This window comes from Buceros rhinoceros, unplaced genomic scaffold (assembly GCF_000710305.1).
Source record: "Buceros rhinoceros silvestris isolate BGI_N320 unplaced genomic scaffold, ASM71030v1 scaffold9704, whole genome shotgun sequence".
Taxonomy (NCBI): domain Eukaryota; kingdom Metazoa; phylum Chordata; class Aves; order Bucerotiformes; family Bucerotidae; genus Buceros; species Buceros rhinoceros.
The window spans coordinates 36,309-36,588 of NW_010406545.1; positions in this window are offsets into that span (position 1 = coordinate 36,309).

The window sequence follows — 280 nt, forward strand, 5'->3', positions numbered from 1 at the left end:
GGGGGGCCAGCGCGTGGGCTGTAGACAGTCCCACCGGAACAGCGCGCTGAGAGCACTGACCCTTGTTCTGACAACTTTCTGTTTATTTCTGATCCAGCCTAAAAACCGCGAGCAGATAAACGTGCAGCCGGGGTTGTTTGAGAGGTGACAACAGGATTCCAACAAAGCTTCCAGAATGGTAAATGAATGGGTGTTTTCCTGAATGTCCAGGGAAGCAGCAGCAGCAGGGGAGACCTGCAGAGCGTGGCGATGGGGCCCAACCGCCTCCGGGGGGCGGGGG